The following is a 21,917-nucleotide window of genomic DNA, read 5'->3' as shown; positions in this document are numbered from 1 at the left end:
CATCGCATTCATTGGTTAAATCTTTTATCAAAATAATGAATGGATACATCGGTTTTGTATGCAGAAATATTTCAAGGCCGAAGAAGGAATTGAGGCCCAGGCGGACGGGCGGCTGCCGCAGCTTGTAGGAAGTATGCCACCGAGATGCACCACCATGGGCGTGTCCAGGCCCACATAGACTACTACAGGTCGGTACTTAGGCAGTCCCTCCCCAAGCCTCAAGCAAGACGGATTACGCTGACCCGGGACCAGTACCTTGAGGTAGGCGAATAACATTCATAATGATTCGTTTTGATATTAAGTAGGTGAAAGCTCTAGTTTGGTTTTGGTGAATTGATGAAACCCTAAGTGCTAACCTAGTTCATCAAGTGATCATGAGATAGATAGCACACTTCAAGTAGAGAAGCAAATGAAGATCATAACATGACAATGGTGATAGCATGGAGATGATCAAGGGCTTAAACTTGAAGAGAAGAAAGAGAAAAACAAAAAGCTCAAGGCAAAGGTATAACTTGTAGGAGCTATTTTGTTTTGGTGATCAAGACACTTAGAGAGTGTGATCACATTTAGGTTTGATAGCCGTACTATTAAGAGGGGTGAGACTCGTATCGGAATGCGGTTATCAAAGTGCCACTAGATGCTCTAACTCATTGCATATGCATTTAGGATCTAGTGGAGTGCTAACACCCTTGATAATATTTGTGAAGATATGCTAACACATGTGCACAAGGTGTTTGCATGGTTGAGATGGGTTTGGGTCCCTCTCTCCCTCCCGCCGAGCTTGCTCGGCGGGATTTGGCGCTTTCGGGAAAATGAAATGTCTATTTTCTATTGCGCCGGATGCAAAATTCTTGGTGATTGGCACACTTGAGCAAGGGTGAAGAAGTAAGAGTTGAAATGGAGTTGATCGAAATGATGCTGGCGTCGGTCTACTGACCGGACGCTGGGTCACTCAGCGACCGGACGCTGAAAGGCTGCGTCCGGTCGAGCTGTCAGACGGCACAGTGAGAAGGGTTGAGCACCGGACGCTGGTCTGCGTCCGGTCAAGGTGGACCGGACGCGTCCGGTCGAAAAAACATGCCTCGGGGAGCTTACTGGAAACGACCGGACGCTGGGGCTTCAGCGTCCGGTCAGTTTTATCGGACGTGTCCGGTCATGCTCGGGAGCTTACTGTAAACGACCGGACGCAGGGGCTTCAGTGTCCGGTCAGTTCGAAGGAGCAGCGTCCGGTCGAGGCTGATGACCGTTGAGTCTGGACACGTGGCTGACATCGAGCGACCGGACGCTGAGAGCCAGCGTCCGGTCAGTCTGACCGGAGCGTCCGGTCAGAACGCGTTTTGCCCAGTGAAGGGGTATAACGGCTCTATTTGATTGGGGCTCTATTTATAGCCCCATGGCCGGCTCAAGCTTAGACTCTTGGCCATTTCTATTGACATAGCATACTTGTGAGCTTAGCCAAAGCCCTCCCACTCATCTACATCATTGATTCATCATCATAGTGAGATTGGGAGTGAATCCAAGTGCATTGCTTGAGTGATTGCATCTAGAGGCACTTGGTGATTGTGTTTCGCTGCGGATTTCTCTTGTTACTCTTGGTGGTTGCCGCCACCTAGACGGCTTGGAGCAGCAAGGATCGTTGAGTGGAGGAGGTGATTGTCTCCGACTCCGATCGTGGTGATTGTGAGGGGTTCTTGATCTTTCCCCGGCGGAGCGCCAAAAGGTACTCTAGTAAATTGCTTGTGGCTTGTGTGATCCTCATCTTGTGTTGGTTGTGCGGCACCCTATTGAGGGTTTGGCGAGAGATGCCAATCAGCGCGTGAACCTCCAAGTGAGTGAATCGCCACAACGAGGACTAGCTTGCCGGCAAGCAAGTGAACCTCGGTAAAAATCATTGTGTTCATCTTTTGATTCCGAGGTGATTGGTCATCATTGTTATTCATCTTCGTGATTGATTGGTTCATTCATCTACACGGCGGTATAACCCTCTTGATCACTCTCTTTACTTTACCGCAAACTAGTTGACAAGCTCTTTAGTGTAGCTAGTTGTGAGAGCTTGCATGCTTGGTTGGTGTGGCTCTTTAGTTAGCCTTTGAGAGCACACTAACATAGGGTAGAGTCATTGCTCTTGTGTGAATTGACACTATCTAAACTAGAATTGTGGTAGGTGGCTTGCATTATTGAGTAGGCTAGCGCAACACTCGCTTCGCCTCATAATTGTCTAACCATTTGGTTAAGTGTTGTTGTAGAATTTTTTATTAGGCTATTCACCCCCCCTCTAGCCATTAGGACCTTTCAGTAGGTTCAATTTCATCTTCTTATATGTCAAATACTCGATGACTTGTAGGTGATTCCCTGGTGGTGCTGATCGTATCCCGAGTGCTGGGCCATGATCGTGGACAAGTGGTTATCACAGGACTTTGTTGACACGCACGAGAGGTAGTGGGAACAACATCTGATGAGGCAAGGTCCAACTCACCATCAAGGCAGCCGTAGCCTCCCCAGATATAAACAAGCATACGTAAGTGATTTCTTTCATTTATTTTGATGCTCAATTCTGCTTGATTTCTCACCATCTTCCCATCTTTCTCGCAGGAGGCTGTGCACTCGGGCAAGGAGGTCTCGGAGTTCTCTGCATGGGCTATGTCCCACATGGGCAGGGCATCGTCCTCTGTCTCCTTCGACCCGGCTGCCCCGCCCTAGGTGTACTTTGACCCGAATGTGTACACTAAAGTCCAAGAGTACACGTCAATGGTAAGGCAGATCTATGGGGAAGATTACAATGTGCGCACTGAGCCCATTGATGCAGAGGCGATCATGAGGCTCGGAGGAGGCAAGAAGCACGGGTGGTTGTGGATTGCAGACGGCGCCATCGACTCCACCACTGTTCCCTCCCTCGACGCTATCTGAGCATGGAGCACGAGCTCCAGCTAGTCCATACGTCCACGGCCTTCTCCAGCACTGCAGCAGGTCCAAGCACTCCAGGTAATTCCTGTTTTACTTATCGTACGTAGATATTTACACACCTACATTAGATTTGCATTACTGATACATTGGAGTGAAATATTACAGGCCGAGCTGCAAGAAACAAAAAGGCAAAGTCAAGAGCAAAACGTGGAGCTGACCGCACAGCTGCAGGCCCAAAAGGTCGTGTTCGAGGCCGCGCAGAAGCAGATGGCAGAGATGATGGTGATCATGCAAAGTCTTGGGCAAGCATCGGGTGTACCTGTGCAGTTTTCAGCTCCTCCACCTCCTACTCCTGCAGCTACTCCTGTAAGTATGAAAGTTCACTTTTCGCTTGTGCTTTGCATGTATGTCGGCCTTCGTGCCATTGTGGATGTCGGCGTTCATGCCGTTGTAGATGTTGGCGTTCGTGCCGTCGTTTCTTGCAGGTTTTGGAAACCTCCCCGTGCAGGGGAGGTGCTGCCGAAATTTTCAATTGAGTCTAATCTTTTTGTATTCCTACAATACTAGATGCAATCTCTAAGTTCCAAAACTGTTTTCCCGGATTACTCACACATGCAATCTCTGCTCCTTTGTGCAGCTTCCGTCCGTGGGTTCCAATCAACCCGCTAGTGCGTCACCGGGTGATCCTGCTTTTCCTTCACCATCGTCTCATAGGCTAGCTTGATGAGGACTTGTGCTAGGTGATGTGGTTGGACTTTAGCGTGATTTGTGATTTATGGTTGTGACTTGTGCTTGGATTTCATTAACTTGTCGTAATAAACATGTGAATGATGATGAACATGTGACTTGTCGTTGTAATATATTGTGATTTGTGGTTCACAATTATGGTTGTGATATATTGTGAGAAAATGGGTTCTGTGTGATATATATATGTATATATATGAAATGCTTGTGTCGATGGAATGCAAAAAACAAAAAAAAATTAAATTTCTGCCTCTTTGCCGAGGGCAATGACCAAGGCCCTCGGCAAAGAAGGGTCCTTTGCCGAGGGCCCAAGCAATAGCCCTCGGCAAAGATTTTTTTGGAAAAAAATCCTAACAATTTCTTTGCCGAGGGCCATGGAGCAGGCCCTCGGCAAAGGGTTAAAAAATTCAAAAAAACCATTTCTTTGCCGAGGGCCAGCCCTCGGCAAAGAATTTTTAAAAAATCCTGAAAATTTCTTTGCCGAGGGCCAGGGAGGAGGCCCTCGGCAAAGGGCTAAAAAAATTCAAAAAAACCATTTCTTTGCCGAGGACCGGCCCTCGGCAAAGAATTTTTAAAAAATCCTGAAAATTTCTTTGCCGAGGGCCAGGGAGGAGGCCCTCGGCAAAGGTTTTTAAAAAAAATAAAAAAATTATTTGCCGACTTTGCTGAGGGCCGGCCCTCGGCAAAGAATTTTTAAAAAATCCTGAAAATTTCTTTGCCGAGGGCCAGGGAGGAGGCCCTCGGCAAAGGTTTTTAAAAAAAATAAAAAAAATTATTTGCCAAGGGTCGGCCCTCGGCAAACAAATTCAAAAAAAAACCATTTCTTTACCGAGGGTCGGCCCTCGGCAAAGAAACCGCCAACGGCGCCAGCGCCTGACGTCTTCTTTTCTTTGCCGAGTGCCCGATAAAGGGCCCTCGGCAAAGACCCCTTCGCCGTCTAAAAATTCCCCGAGGGGTCTTTACCGAGGGCAGCCCTCGACAAAGTCGGTGCCATGCGCCTCCAGTAGTGAGAGATATATACGACCCGTCGATCCATCAGCTGTTTTGCATCATCTCATCAAGTCTCAAGCGAAGGAGGAGAAGCAATAACCCGGTCATATATCATGAAGCATCTCATGATCTCATTCTCTGAAAGTCGCCACGGTAGTGAGTGGTAACTAACCGCCACCATCGTGCCGATCGAATCTCAGCCCTTTCCACCATAAACCCCTACCCATGTACGGTACGACAACCAACTATACGCAATGGCACCTTCCTCAGCCAGTAAGTAGTCCATCCATCCTCCAGTACAGTGTACACATACATATACATCCCACGCTCTCTGCCGCGCGCGCACAGGCACGCCCCGCTCTGCCTGCCTACACTTCACCCAAGAACCGCTCGCCGCTCTCAACTCATGGAGACGTCGCGGGTGAAGCCCGGGTTCAATGGCATGGGCATGGGCATGGGCTCCGTCAACGGCTACTACATGGGCTCGGGCGTAGCGGCGGCCGGTGGTGCCAGGGCGGCGCAGGCGCCGGTGGACGGGTGCAGCGTGGTGCTGCGCGTGTTCGTGCTGGTGTCCGCCGTGGTGATGGGTGTGGACCGGTAGACGAGCACCATCCGGATCACCGTCTCCAACACGCCGCCGCCGCTGGAGGTGCCCCTCACCACCAATTGGTCCTACTCCTCCGCCTTCGTGTAAGCCGGTGTCACGACTAGGCCTCCGGCTGTCCTTCGTGTTTGGTCTACACTAGCTGAAAGGGCCTGTTAGCCAGCCTACGAGCCACGTGGTTGTTTGTCTGGGCTTGGCCCGTTAAATTGTAAGACCGAACTCTTATACTCGCTGTGTGGGTGGTTGGGAGGTCAGCGAATAAGAAAAATATCAGTTCCGAATCCTCTCGCCCTCTTTCTGTTATCTGCTCGAGGCGGCACCGTCGCCGTGCTCCCAGCCACGCGTGCATGCCGGCGACCTATCCTTCTAGCTGGGCGTGACATTTGGTACCAGAGCCTTCCGATCCGCCGCCGATTCTGGATCCGTAAAATCCCGTTTCCGGCGGTTGGATCCAGAGTGTTGTGTGGTCTTACATCGGATTTTCTCCATCGCCGCCGCCGCCCGATTCATCTTTGTCGCCGTTCAGCTCACCCACCACCACCACCTTCCCCTACCTCCACCATCACAGCTTCCACTACGCCGCCCGTTTTCTGCCACTTCAATCCCTTTCCTGTCACCGTCTTCGATAGATCCCTAATTTCCTCTCGATCTGCCACCAACTCTACTATCATCACCTTGCTCGCTGGCGCGCAAACCCAAACCACCAACCCTCACCTCCTGCATGGCGACGGCTGAGGAAAAGCTTGACTCACTCGGTGCCCAGATGAAGTCCATGCTCCTACTCATGGAGACTTTCAATCGCTGGCGTCTTGAGGTTGATAACTTCTCCAACGAGTTAACCAAGGAGATCCGAACTCTCACATCGTGCTTGGAGGCGTTGGAGGTGAACAATGCTCCACCATCGGCCCCGAAGCGTGAGGAAGAGGGGCGGGCCATGGGCCACAACGTCGTCACATCACCATAGGGGACTAAAGGGGGGACTCTGGTCCTCACTCATCCCCTGGCCAATGGTCAGTTATCCCCCTCCACCTCCCCAGTTCATTATCCTACTACGTCTACACATTCTGAATCTCGTTTACCTAAGGCTCAGTTTCCCAAATTTGATGGGTCTCATCCCAAAGTCTGGAAAGAAAAAACCGAAAAATACTTTGATATGTTCAATGTTCCGGTCCATCGCTGGGCTCAGTATGGTACCTTACATTTCAAAGGGCATGCTGCCTTATGGTTACAAACCTATGAGGCTCAGCATGGGGTGGATAACTAGGTGGATCTTTGCATTGCCATTGAATCTAAATTTGGGAAAGATCTATATCATAACTCCATGCAAGAATTACTGAGCATTAAGCAAACCTCGGATGTTCAAGATTATTATGATAGATTTCAAACTATCATGCATAAAGTGCTAGTGCATAACAACCATTTAGATGATGTGTTTTTTGTCAGTAAATTCATTCAAGGCTTGTATCCTAACATCCGTGCTGCTATTGTTTTACATAAGCCGAGAACAGTTCATGTGGCCTTGTCATTGGCTCTTATGCAGGCTGATGTGTTGGACTCTCAACCAAAGTTTTTTGTCAAGCGCAATTATCGTGACTACAACAAGTATCCTGGCAAACCACCACCAGCCGCAACTCCTGGTGTTCTGGGAGCACCACCAGTCGCCGACACAAAGCCAAAGTGGGAAGACAAGCTCGCCACATTGCGAGCTCAGCGGCGTGCCTAAGGTCTATGCATGAAGTGTGGTGAGAAATGGGGTCGCAACCATAAGTTTCCAGATAAAGTAGCCTTGCATGTTTTGGAGGAGTTCATGGAGCTACTCTTCGATGACAGTGCGCCTGATCAGCATGCTTCAGATTCTAGTGATGAAGAGGAAGCGGTGTTTCCTCTGTCTCAGCCCGCAACAGTGGGGGTTTCAGGCAAGAAAACAATCAAGCTCCATGGCATTGTCAAAGATCAACAATTGCTTATCCTCATTGATTTGGGCAGCACCGGCACATTCATTAGCTCCAACACGGCCAACGCCCTCAATTGTGTCCTAAGGCCTACTCCTCCAATTCAAGTCGCTGTGGCCAATGGCGATAAACTTCAGAGCACCCATCAGGTCCTCAACTTCAGCTGGTGGTCTCAAGGGCACACATTCACAACTGATGCTCGTGTGTTGTCTTTGCAATACTATGACATGGTGTTAGGCATGGACTGGTTGGAACAACACAGTCCCATGTGGATACACTGGAAAAGAAAGTTATTGCGGTTCTCTTATCAGGGCAGCAGAATCAGCTTAAAGGGCATTAAAGATACCTTATCCAGTTGTCCCAAGATCAAGGTTAGGAAATTACAGGGCCTCATCAAGAAGGGTGGTATAGCTCAGTTGCTACATTTGTGTCCAGTAACACCACCCTTACCTCCAGACATGATTCCTCTGCCAGTACAGCAGTTAGTTGATAGTCAGGCTCACCTTTTCTAGGATCCAGATTCCTTGCCGCCCTCAAGGGAATTTGATCACCACATCCCTCTGATCCCTGGAGTGAAACCTGTAAATGTCAAGCCGTACAGATATTCCCCAACACAAAAAGATGAGATTGAGCGTCAGATCAAAGAAATGCTCTCCAATGGCATCATTAGGCCCAGCCACAGTCCTTTTGCTTCCCCAGTAATCTTGGTCAAAAAGAAAGATGGCAGCTGGCGTTTTTGTGTGGATTATCGGCAACTCAACAACATCACTATCAAAAACAAGTATCCATTACCAGTGGTAGATGAACTTTTGGATGAGTTGAATGGAGCAGCTTGGTTCACCAAATTGGATATGAGATCAGGCTATCATCAAATTCGGTTGGCTCCTGCGGATGAGGCCAAAACAGCATTCTGTACTCACAGTGGGCATTGGGAATTCCGAGTCATGCCATTTGGACTCACAAATGCCCCAGCTACCTTTCAAGCTTTGATGAACACTATCTTCCAGCCACTGTTGAGGAAATGTGTCCTGGTCTTTGTTGATGACATACTGATTTACAGTCCAACATTGGAGGCTCACCTGAATCATCTACAGCAAGTCTTCCACATTCTAAATGATCATAAGCTCTTACTTAAGAGGTCTAAATGTTCTTTTGCTCAGCAACAGTTAGAATATCTAGGGCACATCATTAGTGGATAGGATGTGGCTACAGATCCTAAGAAGATTGAGGCTGTAGCTAACTGGCCCCAACCATCAGACACTAGGCAATTGAGAGGATTCCTCGGTCTATCTGGTTATTATAGGAAGTTCATAAAAAATTATGGCATCCTAAGTCGACCCCTTACTGACCTATTGAAAAAGGATGTTCTATTGCATTGGACACCTCAACTGCAAACATGTTTTGACACCTTGAAGAAAGCTCTCATTTCAGCACCGGTGCTAGCCTTACCAAATTTCACCAAGGCCTTCACAGTTGAGACAGATGCTTCATCCACTGGCATAGGTGCAGTGTTATCTCAGGACTCACACCTAATGGCTTACCTCAGCAAGGCCCTTGGCCCCAAAGCTCAAGCCATCTCAACATATGAGAAGGAGTGCATGGCACTCATTTTGGCCATCACCAAGTGGAAGCCTTACCTTTAGCACAAGGAATTTACCATTCTCACTGACCACAGGAGCCTCATTCACCTAGGGGAGCAGAAGCTACATGAAGGTATGCAACAAAAAGCCTTCATCAAGCTGTTGGGCTTACAGTACAAAATCCTTTATAAGAAGGGTTTGGACAACAAAGCTGCAGATGCTCTTTCCAGACAAGCTGAGCCTGTCTCCTTGACTGCCATCACTGCCAGCACTCCCAGGTGGTTGGAGATCATTTTGGAGGGGTATCAGCAAGATGATCAAACCAAGCAGTTGCTCACTGAGCTCAGTATCACTAGATCCAATGACAAAGGCTTCACTCTTAGTGATGGGGTGATCAAATACAAAAACAGAATCTGGTTGGGGAACCATAAGGAAGCACAGCAAGCTGTTTTATTGGCCCTTCACTCTAGTGGCTTGGGAGGACACAGTGGCATTACAGCCACCTATCACAAGGTAAAATCACTGTTTGCCTGGCCACATATGAAGCAGTCTATCACCGATTACATTAATACTTGTGAGGTATGTGCCCAAGCTAAACCTGAACACTATAAATTACCTGGTTTATTGCATCCTCTACCTGTTCCTACCCATGCTTGGCACACCAATAGTCTAGATTTCATTGAGGGTTTGCCTAAATCCAAAAGTTTTGATACTATCCTTGTTGTCATTGACAAACTCACAAAATATGCACACTTTATTTGTTTAGCCCACCCCTATACTGCCTTATCGGTAGCCCAAGCTTTCTTAGCTCATGTCTACAAACTGCATGGCTTGCCTTCCATCATCATCTCTGATAGAGATAAAATCTTCACTAGTGTCCTTTGGCAAGAATTATTCAGACTCACTAAAACAACACTTAATATGAGTTCTGCCTACCATCCTCAAACCGACGGCCAAACCGAACGATTGAATCAATGCCTTGAAACATATCTTCGCTGCATGGTACATTCCTGTCCCCAGAAATGGGCCCAATGGATTCCATTGGCTAAGTTTTGGTATAATATGACCTATCATTCAGCACATGGTCACACACCCTTTGAAGCCTTGTATGGTCATCCACTTAAACACTTTGGCATCACCTCCACTGACACTTGCACCATTTCTGATCTGGATGACTGGCTTCAGTCCAGAAATACTATGATGAACCACATTCAACAGAATCTGGCTCGGGCACAGCAGCATATGCAACATCAGGCAGATAAGCATCGCCAAGAAAGAACCTTTGCTGTGGGCGATTGGGTCTATGTCAAACTGCAACCACATATACAGCAGTTTGTTGTTCGTCGTACCAACCAAAAGCTCAGCTACAAGTACTTCGGCCCATATCTGGTGCTCCAAACCGTTGGTAAAGTAGTCTACAAGCTTCAGTTACCTGCTAATAGTCACATTCATCCTGTGTTGCATGTCTCCCAGCTCAAGAAGGCTTTACCTCCGAACACCAGTCTATCTACTGATGATGAACTTCGGCTTCTCTACATGTTGGAAGATCTTCCACCATCCCAGGTCCTGGATCAGCGCCTTCATCTGGTGGGTCACCGGGTGGTACCGGTTGCCTTGTTGCAGCGTGAGTCTTGTCCAGTACATTGGGCTACCTGGGAGCGAGCTACGGATATCCCTTCCTCACTGCTGCAGCCTGCTGCTTCTGCATCGCGAGGGCGCGCTGCTGCTTAAGGAGGGGGAGATGTCACGACCAGGCCTCCGGCTGTCCTTCGTGTTTGGTCTGAACTAGCTGAAAGGGCCTGTTAGCCGGCCTGCGAGCCGCGTGGTTGTTTGTCTGGGCTTGGCCCGTTAAATTGTAAGACCGAACTCTTATACTCGCTGTGTGGGTGGTTGGGAGGTCAGCGAATAAGAAAAATATCAGTTCCGGATCCTCTCGCCCTCTTTCTGTTATCTGCTCGAGGCAGCGCCGTCGCCGTGCTCCCAGCCGCACGTGCACGCCGGCGACCTATCCTTCTGGCTGGGCGTGACAGCCGGCCTCTCACTCTCTAGCTCTCTCTCTCTCTCCACCGCCGCTTGCTCTTGCTCGTCTTCTTGTCGTCGTCGTAGTGCTATCTTGCCACCGGGGAAAAGAAACAAAAGGCAAGAAAACTACTACGTACCCTGCGCTACAAATTCGATCACGAAACAAATTGTCTGCCCCGCATGTACACATGTCACACATGCTGCCACGCTGCAGTCTACGTACTAGTCTCTATACGCTTGTTGTTTGCTGTATTTATATGTATTTATTTATAGTCTCTAGGTGTACGTACTAGTTGTTATAGACGTCGTCCTCGTAGATAGCTACACAGAGATGAGATGAGAGATGGATAGAGATGTGTATCGTTCCAGATACGAGGCAGCACATGTATATATATACATGTTGCATGCTCAACACTCAGCAGCATATAGGTATGGATGGACTTTCACCGTTTATGATGGTGTTCCATACGTGTTGCCTTGCCCCTGCTTCTAGTATGCGCGCGTATACGTGCATATATATCTGGATGACTGGATATATATGTCATTATATATTCCCACCGACCAATATCTCTCAAATCTTTATAGGGTGGAGGGTGGACTGATAGAGAGAAACAAACAGACAAAATGCTTTCGCGAGGGCGATCGGCAGCAACCTCCATTCATATATATGTTGGAATTCTGAAACAATATTAATTGTGGTAGAGCTGGTGTGAATTTTAGTTTTTTTTAAAAAAAAATCTTGATCCACTTTACGTAACCGAACTGTAAACATTACAAACAGTAGCTAGTATATGTTGGATAGTTCATGATTTATCGTATAGTTAGGGACGTGTATACGATGTAATACGTGCAACAGCATGACACTGAACTTAGCTTAATATATATTGCAGTAGTACGAGAGTATGTATCGTAGTGGCACTACGAGCTTGTACTAGTAGTAAATTGGGGCATCAGCCAATCTTCAGGATAGGATGCATGGGGATGGCATAGAAAATGACAACACATACTCCCCACCTATATATGCGGCTAGAGAGTGAGCGATCGAGGTCATATGCATAGCACACGACCTGCCGAAGGTCGGGGATGCGTGGCGCGTTGGGCACACCACGTGCCCCTGTCCGTACCATTATTGTGCGAAAGCAGGAGACGACGACGAAGATATGAGACGATCGATCGTCATGCCTCATGCGTCGTGATCGTGGTCGATATGGACGGCTAACATAACACTACCCACCATCATCCCATTCATATATGGCTCCTGACACTAGTACAGAAAACAATTTTTTTTAGAGACGGTCAAAAATGATCTCCAGAGACGGTTTTAAAACCGCTACTATATCAGCGATCGTAAAAATAAGTGATCTTCAGAGACGGTTTTAAAAATCGATTTTCAGAGGTGGTTGACTTAAGTCAACGGTTCCTAAAAATAATTTTAAAAATTTTAAAAAATCATTTACAGTCTAATAAAAATAAGAAAAAATATTTCTAATGTAGCCCGAAGGGTTGAGGACCACACAGTCGCTTGTGTCTAGTTCTACAATGCTATTTATTTGTACTAATACGCACGAATCTTATAATCAATATTTTAACTCATAAACAATCTTAAATGAGAAAACTTTCAACTATAAAGTTTTATATCTCGTCGAGCACTACACTTTTCTATAGAACATTTCTTCATCCAAGGTCATTTGAAAAATTTAAAAATTTAAAATTCAAAATCTAAGACTTAATTTATATATTTGGAACCCTAAATGATCTCAAACAAAAATTTTATTAACTATAAAATTTTAGATCTCTTCGGGCTCTATAACTTTGATATAAAGTTTGTCTTCATCCGACTTTATTTAAAAAGATATGAATTTATTTGTGCAGCTGCTATTTTTAAGGCGGTTCTCTAAATCACTCATTTTCACATACGGTTGACATGAGCAACCATCCTTGGAAATAGCATTTTTCAGAGATGGTTCTCTTAACGGAACCATCCTAAAATTGATACATTTTGAGACAGATTTCTTAATAGAACCGCCTCTAAAAATTGATTTCTTGTAACGAGTGTATAGCTACAGTGCCTCCACAAAGGTTAGTGATGACGTACTAAGATAACCACTTCTATTACAAATTATTTCTATACTAGTATGATCCTGACAAAGAAATTCCTGATGAGGTCCGAGCGGCCGCCGGTTGGCCCTTTAAAAAAAGGCGGAGCGTCCGATCGATCCGGATAGAGATTTGGCTTGGGGGATTGGAATCGGATCGAAGCTGCCCGAATCGACTATCTGCTTGCTACTCATCCAGCCTGACCGAATGATGGGCGACCTATCAACCAGTCTGTTCGGTTGACTGGTTCATATTATTGCTGGTTCGTGAAGAAGTACTGCTGGCTGATTTGTGTGAGAGAAAAATATTGTTCCAGCTAAAAATTTACGATCGTTTACGACAAGCCACAGCCAAACGAACAGGCCTGGCAAAGTCCTGGTAATTCCGTAGCATATGACGGGTCGCATGCTGGACCAGCCATTGCAAGGCAAGGCTATCCGATTCGGATCCAATGATGATCCATCCGCCGTCGACGCTTCCGGAGCCAAATGTAATGTAGTCTGTTCGTTTGGTTGTGGCTTGTCGTAAACGATCGTAAATTTTCAGCCGAAACAATATTTTTCTCTCATACAAACCAGCCAGCAGTACTTCTTCACGAACCAGCAACGATACGAACCAGCCAACCGAACATGCTGATGCTCGATTGCCTTTTTTCAAAAAAAAAATTTGCATTAATGCAAATCAGAGATGCGAGAGTTTAGTTGTCTCGCCTGTCCATTCCATGTGTTTTCCATTACTATCTGTTGATGCCAAACTCGTCTCGATCATCAGTTGCGTGCCCAGCTGCTGCACCGCCCGTATCCATCCACCGATCCCATCCATGGCTGATCGATGCTGCTTTTCATGTGTACCCGCATTATATTCAGTTCGTTCCACGCGAGGTTTGATTACCCGCGCGGTAGGCCCGCAAAGCGGCAAAGGTGGTTCATCCATATTCACTTATTCACACAAGCGGCAAAGGGTCATCGTGTGTATGTAAAATATATATGCAGTGTAGTGGGCACTAACCAATAATAATACTGTAGTTGTAGCAAACATATAGGAATAATTAGGTCTGAATGAAAACGATGCACACATCTACGATACAACGAACGCATTATTCGGCTAGCATTCAGGGCAACTGGTCCGTCACCACCCAGGCACGCACTCACTCCCTCACGTTTTCAGTCACAAACTCGAACCCCACCATTTATAATTGGGAGTACAGTACTTCGCCCTTCACTGGCTAAGAGCAATTATAATAACAGCCGCAAGTAGATTGAACGCTGAGGTGGAGGAAAGAGAAGATGAGAGAGAAGAAACTGGGCTGTAAGCTTACAGTCCGGCTTAGACACAAGTATTGAACTGTTGGATCATAGGGATCATAGATCTAGCCATAGACTTGTCCTATTCGGTATAAAAGGTGAAGCAGTAGATCCTAATACATGTAGAACGAGCTAGAGAGAGACAGGGAGATAGTGCTGAACCTGACACCGAGGAGGGGGGGGTTCGGTGGCCGCCATCGGGTTCGTTGGTGATGTTGTGCACGGGCAGCGACGGTCGGTGAAGATTGGTCGGAGATGCGGTGCCGGCGGTGAAGATCGACGGCGGCGCAATGCAGCGGTGGAGGCACTTCCCGTCACTGGCTTGCGTCCCTCACTTAGATCGGGTTTAGGGTTTGTCGGTGGAGAAGTCGGCTCAGGTCAACCTCATGATTAGATCCGCCAGCCCCCACCTCTTTTTATAGCGCAGGGTGACAGGGGCTCTCTAGCCATGATGGGTTGGACATCCCCGATCAGGGCACAAATCAAAGGCCCAACTGGGCCGTTGAGTCCAGTTAGGTTAGAGATCAATCTAACAATCTTCCCCCTTGATCTCTTTCCATCTTTCACTTTCATATTCTTTACTTTTGTTCATTCCATTATAGATTAGCGCATAGATCATGTCTCATCGTCACGGTCCATTGTCGATAGATTTAACAGCTACAACACACTACTCTGTTCTGAAATAGATACTTATCTTTGGGCCTTCTTTTGTCTAAGAATTATAGGCTTTTCCTTAAACCTATGTCGGCTACATGTTCTCTGAACATGTTGGGTGGTAAGCCTCTTGTAAGCGGATACGCGAGCAGTCTTTACTGTACTTATATGCTCAAGACTTATGACTTGATCCCTGGACTTTATCTTTCATAACATAATACATTATGTCAATGTGTTTGGCAGCACCACTTGACTTATTATTGTGAGCATACTGTACTGCTGGATTATTATCGCAGTATAACTTTAGTGGTTTATAGATGTCGTCAACCACCTTCAAACCGGATATAAACTTCTTTAACCAGTTCACCTGCCTTGTTGCCTCATAACACGCTACAAACTCGGCATACATTGTGGACGATGTAGTGACGGTTTGTTTTGAGCTTTTTCATAAAATAGCTCCCCTTGCGAGAGTGAATACATATCTAGATGTGGATTTTCTATCATCTCCCGCATAATCAGAATCTGAATACCCCACTATATGGAGTGAATCAGATCTCCTATACGTCATCATGAGGCATTTCGTTCCTTGTAAATAGCGCAAGACTTTCTTTACCAATTTTCAGTGTTCTATTCCAGGATTGCTCTGGAATTTGTCAAGTAACTCGGTAACAAATACTAAGTCAGAGCGCATGCATACTAGAGCATATTACAAGCTTCCGACAGCTGAAGCATATGGAACCACTTTCATTTGATCGATCTCATATTGGTTCTTAGGGCATTGAAAATCCCCATATCTGTCGCCCTTGACTATAGGAGCAGGTGAGGGACTACATTTGTGCATACTGAATTTCTTTAAAATTTTTCTATGTATGCCTTTTGTGACAGTCCTAATACCCCTTTACTTCTATCTTGGTGAATCTCGATCCCTAGAACGAACGAAGCTTCACCAAGATCTTTCATATCAAACTTTGAGGACAAAAACTTCTTTGTCTCCAGTACTAGCAAGTAAGATATCATCCACATACAGGACAAGGAAGATGAACTTCTCATTCTTAAACTTTGTATAGACACAATTATCCTCAATATTCTCTTTAAATCCAAAATTCTTTATTATCTGATCAAACTTCAAGTACCACTGTCTTGAAACTTGTTTTAATCCATAAATAGATTTCTTTAGGCGACATCCCATTCGTTCTTTTCCTTCCATGACAAAACCTTTCGGTTGTGCCATGTAAACATTTTCCTCGAAGTCTCCGTTGAGAAATGTCGTCTTTACATCCATCTGATGTAATTCTAGATTATAATGTGCCACTAATGCCATTATGATTCTGAAAGAATCCTTACATGAGACTGGAGAAAATGTCTCATTGTAATCAATCCCTTCTCTTTGCGTAAAGCCTTTTGCCACAAGTCGGGCTTTATATCTCTCTATATTTCCTTGAGAGTCAAGCTTTGTCTTGTAGACCCATTTACAGCCTACTATTTTAGGCTCCTTTAGAAACTATCTCTAAATCCCAAACTTTATTAGCATTCATTGATTTTATTTCATCTTTCATGGCCTCAAGCCACTTTGATGAATGATCACTTCTCATGGCTTCTTCAAATGAGGTGGGATCATCCTCCATTTGAAATTCCCCAGTATTGTACACTTCGTAATCAGCAGGAATAGCTGATTTTCTAACTCTTTGAGACCTTCTAGGGGCCTCCATATTTGGCACATCTTCTGTTTGAGGCTGTTGTTGCTCCCCCTCATTTGTGACAATTGGTTCTATAGGATCCTGAAGATCAGGTCTCTCATCATTATTCATTGTTGCCATAGGCGGGATAACAACAGGTGCTGGCACCACAGTGTCTTGCATTGTCGGTGCAGCGATAGCAGGTAGTGAGAAAATGGCTTATGAATCATCGGAGTGGATGCATATACCTGCTTCTCTTCAAGGTTAATTTCTCGAGCTATCATGCTCTCCCTCATCATTTCATCCTCTAGAAAGATAGCGTGTCTCGTTTCCACAAACTTTGTATGTCTATCTGGACAGTAGAAACGAAGACCTTTTGACTTTTCTGGGTAGCCAATGAAATAGCAACTCACTGTTTTGGGATCTAGCTTCCTAATGTTTGGGTTAAATACTTTAGCCTCAGCAGGGCTCCCCCACACACGCAAGTCGTTAAGTGAGGGTACTCTTCCTGTCCACAACTCATACGGTGTTTTGAGCATCGATTTACTTGGTACTCTATTGAGAATATAAATGGCGATTTTTAACGCCTTCATCCATATGCTCAATGGTAAGGTGGAGTAACTTATCATACTGCGCACCATATCCATCAAGGTACGATTACATCTTTCAGCTACTCCATTCTGTTGAGGTTCGCCCGGTGTTGAATACTGGGTAACTATGTCATTCTCCTGTAAAAACCTTGCAAAAGGTTCAGAAACTTGGCCATATGGGGTATGCCAACCAGTAGTACTCCCCCCCACGATTGGACCTGACTATCTTAATCTTTAAATTGTGTTGGTTTTCAACCTCTACCTTAAATATCTTAAATTTATCCAATGCTTCTGTTCTTTCTTTGATTGGATAAATATAGCCATAATTGGAGTAATCATCTATGAATGTTATGAACGAATCATAACCATCCACACTCTTTACAGGAAATGGACCACATATGTCTGTGTGAATAATCTGTAAAATTTCTGTGCTTTCGTTTGACATCTTTCTTAATTTTCTTTACATACTTTCCTTTTATACAATCTCTGCATTGTTCTAAATCTGAGAGCTCTAATGGAGGAAGAATATCATTCTTAACTAGTCTTTCTATTCTCCCCTTGAAATATGACCTAAACGACAGTGCCATAATTTCGACAACACATCGTGAGCTCTCTTTCGTTTTCTATTTACATCCGCAGACGAGGATACATTCACATTGTCGCACGCAACGTTCCCATCATCGCATACAACATTCACATTATCACGTAGTGATAACAAATAAAGCTCATTCTGTAAGATAGCAAGACCAACACATGCATCATTAAATGTTATCTTACATTTGTCATTTCCAAAATGGCAATCATAACCATCATTGTCCAAACATGACACACTAATTAAGTTCCTCTATAACGAGGGAACATAAAGAACATCTCTAAGTATGAGTTTGAAACCATCAGCTAGCTCTAGAGAAAGATCGCCAACGGCTTCAACTTCTGCTTGGACTACATTTATAACTTTAACGTGTCTTTCGCTTCTTTGCGTAGTCCTCGTCGAACTTAATCCCTATAAAGAATTAGCAATATGAACAGTTGCACCTGAGTCAATCCACCAAGTAGATTTTGAATACTGTACATACAGGGATTCATTTATGAACGTAATAATATTCTCACCTTTCTTTGCCATGATCATCTTTAGGTAATCGGGACAATCTTTCTTATAATGTCCCATCTTCTTGCAGTGGAGACATTGATCTTTCTCTACTGTGAACTTGTTTTACTGAGGCTGATGTAGCATGGGACCCTTTCCCTTTGACTTTGAGGAGAAGTTGGCATTAGTATTCTTTTTCTTGTTATCTTTCAGATAATTGATAGTGCCACCATTGGCAGCTTTCATTCTCTCCTCCTCTTGCACACACATAGCCATGAGCCTCTCCATGTTCCATTTCTCAGGCTGTATGTTATAGTTGGCAACAAAAGTGTCAAACTCTTTTGGCAAGGAAGCAAAAACCAGATGGATAAGGAACTCATCCTTGAGAGCCAGATCCATTGGTTTTAGCTTGGATGCCAAATGGCTCATCCTTAGTATGTGCTCTCTAATGCCACCATTGCCTGAGTATCTCTCTATCATCAGATGCTTTATCAGCTGGGTAGCATATGTCTTTGAAGAGCCAGTAAACTGACTCTTTATTCTTTCTAGATACTCAGTGACGATGTCACACTCTAGGATTGAGCCCATAATTGTAGGCTCAATCGTGTTCTTATCACAGCCAAACACTTCTTGTTGGCAAGTGACCAATTTCCTATGCTCAAGATCATAGGATATTCTTTGGGATGCAAAGTCCCTCTCTCTGGTTGCCCAGGCGGCATCAGCCTCGTTTGTCTCCCACACTGGTGCCACAGGCTCTGTGAGACATGGTGTGGTGACTACCCAGCCCACCTCAGCGAGGATGAAAGCTAGGTTGATCTTTTTCTTCCACTCAATATAGTTATCACCTTTTAGAGTGGGGATCTCTTTGATACAACTCATCAAGTTGTATCCGCCTGAAAAACACAATTCAAATAATGTGAGAACATAAATAATAACAATAACAATTACATACCTTAGTTTCAACGTTGGTCAAAATTAAAACACAATTATTCTCTACACTAATTCTACATCACCGTTGGGCAGAAATAGAATTAATGCAAAACAAAACATCATAATATTGCCATTAATCAACGTTGGTCAGAATAATAACAATATTATAATCAATTAAAACATATCTATTTTTCAAAATTAAATTCTCTCGTTGGTTCGAATTTAATAATGAAAATTACATCTTTAAATACGCAGCAGAAAATCATTCAATTTGATGAATTTTACCCATAGGAAAATTCTCTTTTCTATTTTCTTTAAGTCATTTATTCATTTTTTAGGAAATAAATATTTACTGGAAAAGGAAACAACAAAAAAATAGATTCGTTTCATCACTGTTCACTCGACCCAGCCAGCAAAACATACTGGCCCACCTCTCTGTGCGGCGACCGGCCGCACCCAGGCCGCAACCTGGGCCTGGGCCAGCAAAGTCGCTCGGCCGCGTGCGCCCGCCTAGGCCGCGACGCTGGCCCGTTCGATCTCGGCCGTCCGCGCCGATCCGACGACCGAGCGGGCGTTTCACTCGGAATAACACCCCGACGCCGCGCGCCCCCGAGGAAACCCTAGCTCATTCTTCCCGGCCCTCTCTCTCTCTCTTCGCCTCACTCCGCTCTCTCTTCTTTCCTCAGTACCGCAGCACCGAGCGACGAGCAACGACGGCGAGAGCGAGCAGAGAGCCCCCGGCGCCGTCGCCGGCCCCCTCGCCGGCGTGTGCGCTCCCCAGCGGGTGAGCGCGCCGCCGTCGAGCAGCCTGGCCACGGTGCCCCTGTGGCCAGTTCCGGCGACCAGCTCCCCCCGGGTTCAGCCCTCTTTTCTCCGCGCGCCATTTGGACGACGACGAGGTAATCCCTCTGAGTTTCCCTCTTCCCCTCCCCTTTCTTTGGTTCTTGTTCTCTTTTGGTTCTGATTCAACCGATTTGGGGATTAGGGTTAGGGTTAGGGTTAGGGATGTGCACTGTTTTTTCTTTTTCCCGAATTGATTTCGGGTTTTAGGGTTCAATTTTGACATGAAAACGAGCCCTGCTTCTTCTTTAACCCAGTTAGGGTTAGGGTTCATCCGAACCCTCCTCTTTTCTCAGATCCGAAAGGATCGAAGTTAGGGTTTAACCGAACCCTTTGTCGGCCGAAACCCTCTTCTTCTTCTTAGACCCGCACTGGATCTAAACATCTTAAGCTAGACCTATACCTAAACGAGGCTATGGCACCAATGTTGAATTGTTGGATCATAGGGATCATAGATCTAGCCATAGACGTGTCCTATTCGGTATAAAATGAGAAGCAGTAGATCCTAATACATGTAGAACGAACTAGAGAGAGACAGGAGAGATGGTGCTGAACCTGACACCGAGGAGGGGGAGGGTTCGGTGGCCGCCATCGGGTTCGTTGGTGATGTCTACGCACGGGCAGCGACGGTCGGTGAAGATCGGTCAGAGATGCGATACCGGCGGTGAAGATCGACGGCGGCGCAGTGCAGTGGTGGAGGCACTTCCCGTCACTGGCTGCGCCCCTCACTTAGATCGGGTTTAGGGTTTATCGGTGGGGAGGTCAGGCTCAGGTCAACCTCGTGATTAGAGCCGCCGACCTGAGCCGCTAGCCTCCACCTCTTTTTATAGCACAGGGTGACAGGGGCCCTCTAGCCATGGTGGGCTGGGCGCCCCCGATCAGGGCACAAATCAAAGGCCCAACTGGGCCGTTGGGTCCAGTTAGGTTAGAGATCAATCTAACGACAAGAACCGAGAAACTCTATGAGAGAGATAAGTGGATCATGTATTAATACTGAAGAGCTTGCTACCGGCCAATAGCCGGCTGTATTATTAGCCTTGCTCTAATGCTCATGTGTTGCACTGTGTACGCACAATAAGACGTGTCAATGTCTGCATTCGTTCCTGCAAAATAGCTCATCGCTCTCTGAAACATCCAAGCTTAAATAAACACAGGGCCGCCACCGAATTTCATTTCCTCAAAATTAGTATATTTCACTTCCATCATACACTGATTAATTACTGAACATGCATGTGCTTCCAACCTTCCATGCATGTGTATACGCATGCAGGTACTTCGTGGTGGCGAACGCTATGGTGTGCCTGTTCTCGGCGGCGGCGCTGGCAGCGTGCCGGAGCCGAGCCGCCATGGTGCCCGTGATGGTGGGGGACCTGCTGGCGCTGGCGCTGCTCTACTCGGCCGTGGGCGCCGCCGCGGAGTTCGGCATCCTGGGCGAGCGCGGCAACTCGCACGTGCGCTGGGCCAAGGTCTGCAACGTCTACGGCCGATTCTGCGAGCGCGCCATGGCCGCCGTCATCGTCTCCCTCATCGGCGCCTTCGCCAACCTCGTCCTCCTCATGCTCAACATCCTCACCATCCACAAGAGCTCGTCCTACTACTAGCTAGGATAGAGAAGACAGGCAGGGAGATGTAGAAGAGAAAACCATAATGTAATTAAGCTACTAATAGCTGTCGCTGGGGATTAATTAAAGATAGACAGACTACGCTTGCTTGCGCATTGGATGGCATTATATATATTGGAGACAGGTATAATTAGATGGACAGTTACGTTCAGTTAATTTCCATCTAGCCATCAGAATCAGTACATACTAGTAATTAACAAGTAACTAACAGGTTATATGCGAGTCCTACTCAAACAACATGATCTGGTGATGAGATATGTTGCGATGTTTTCTTCCTTTACCTTTATCAGGATTCATTTGATTCTCAATTTCTCAGTCCAT

At 46.0% G+C, this 21,917-nt stretch overlaps 1 pseudogene; it reads left to right on the top strand.

Moving 5' to 3' along the window:
- Positions 1-5,044: 5,044 nt before the first annotated feature.
- On the top strand, positions 5,045-21,872 carry LOC136452185 (CASP-like protein 1E1; annotated as a pseudogene).
- Positions 21,873-21,917: the final 45 nt, after the last annotated feature.

The sequence above is a fragment of the Miscanthus floridulus genome, chromosome 5 (genome assembly GCF_019320115.1).
Source record: "Miscanthus floridulus cultivar M001 chromosome 5, ASM1932011v1, whole genome shotgun sequence".
NCBI classification, from domain to species: domain Eukaryota; kingdom Viridiplantae; phylum Streptophyta; class Magnoliopsida; order Poales; family Poaceae; genus Miscanthus; species Miscanthus floridulus.
Note: the sequence above shows the minus strand (reverse complement) of the source record. Positions and strands in the feature narration are given on the sequence as shown.